Source organism: Pteropus vampyrus, unplaced genomic scaffold (genome assembly GCF_000151845.1).
Source record: "Pteropus vampyrus isolate Shadow unplaced genomic scaffold, Pvam_2.0 Scaffold63, whole genome shotgun sequence".
Classification (NCBI taxonomy): domain Eukaryota; kingdom Metazoa; phylum Chordata; class Mammalia; order Chiroptera; family Pteropodidae; genus Pteropus; species Pteropus vampyrus.
This window is the reverse complement of record NW_011888844.1, coordinates 5,317,907-5,319,530: the sequence shown is the minus strand read 5'-3', so window position 1 is coordinate 5,319,530 and position 1,624 is coordinate 5,317,907.

The following is a 1,624-nucleotide window of genomic DNA, read 5'->3' as shown; positions in this document are numbered from 1 at the left end:
TATATACACACACACATGCACATGCGTGCGCACGCGTGCGCGCGCACACACACACACACACACACCATACTAAAATATTACTCAACTATAAGAAAAATAAAGTACAACCATGGGTGGATCTGGAGATTATCATGCTAAGTGAAATAAGTAAGCAGAAAAAGTTGAGAACCATGTGATTTCAGTTATCTGTGGGATATAAAACTGAAAGCAACAAACAAACATGAGAAAAAATAGAAACTCGTGAAAACAGACAGTGGATTAGTGGTTACCAGAGGGAAGAAGGAGAGGAGAAGATAGATAGTGGTAAAAGGGATCAATTATATGGTGACAGAAGGAAATTTAACTTTGGGTGGTAAACACAATGCAATATACAGATGATGTATTATTGAATTGTATACTTGAAACCTATATGATTTTATTAACCAATGTCACCTCCATAATTGTAATAAAAAGTAAATAAAAGTTATAACTATATGGAGTGACTGATGTTAACTAGACTTATTGTGATGACCATTTTGCAATGTATACAAATGTCAAATCATTATGTTGTACGCCCAGTACTAATATGTTATACGTTAATGATACCTAAATAAAAAGTGTTTAAGTAAGTGAATAGGCAAGCCACAGACCGAAAAGAAATTGCAATACATATATCTGACAAATTTTTTGCAAATGTACAAGGAATTCTTACAACTCAATAACAAAAAATAAACAAAAAATAAACCACGATGATTAAAAAACTGAATAGACACTTTAAAAATTAGATATAAAATAGTCATTAAGTACTTGAAAATATACACAACATTGTTTAGCAGCTAAATGCAATTTAAGAACAATACAAGGTGATTTTATATGTACTAAAATATCTAAAATTAAAATAACAACAAATACCAAATATTTATGAAGATGCAGTTTAAATGGAATTACCATATATTGCTGGTGAGAGTAAAAAAAAAAATTGTAGTCATTTGAAAAAGGTTTTGGCAATTATTTGTGAAGTTAAACATATGTCAACCCTATGACCTGCAATTCTACTCCAGATTATTTACTCAGGACAATAGATAAAATGTATTGATTTCCAACCAATAGATTACTACTCTGCAGAGATTAAGAGAGAGAGAGAGAAAGAGAGAAAGAGAGAGACCTACTGATAGACGCCAAAGCATGAATTAATGTAGTTTGAGAATTGACTAAAAGCAAGTGTGAAGAAGCTTTCTGTGGAGATGGAAATGTTTTATAATTTGACTAGGGTCACGTTTACATTAAAATGCACACACACACACACCAATTTCTACTTAAATGTAAGCATTTTATGTTTTTAAATTCTATCTAAGAATGAAATCTTACCATTTACGACAACATGTATGGACCTAGAAGGTTTTATGCTAAGTAAAAGACAGAGAAAGAAGACAAATACCATGTGATCTCACTTATATGTGGAATCTAAAGAGCAAAAGAAACAAAGAAACAAAATAGAAACAGACTCATAAATGCAGAAAACAAATTGGTGGTTGCCGGATGGGAGGAGGTTGAAAGGTTGGGTGAAATAGATGAAAGAATTAAGAAAAAAAATCTACTTAGGAGGAAAAAGTATAAAATGTTTATCAGGGATTGAAAACACATT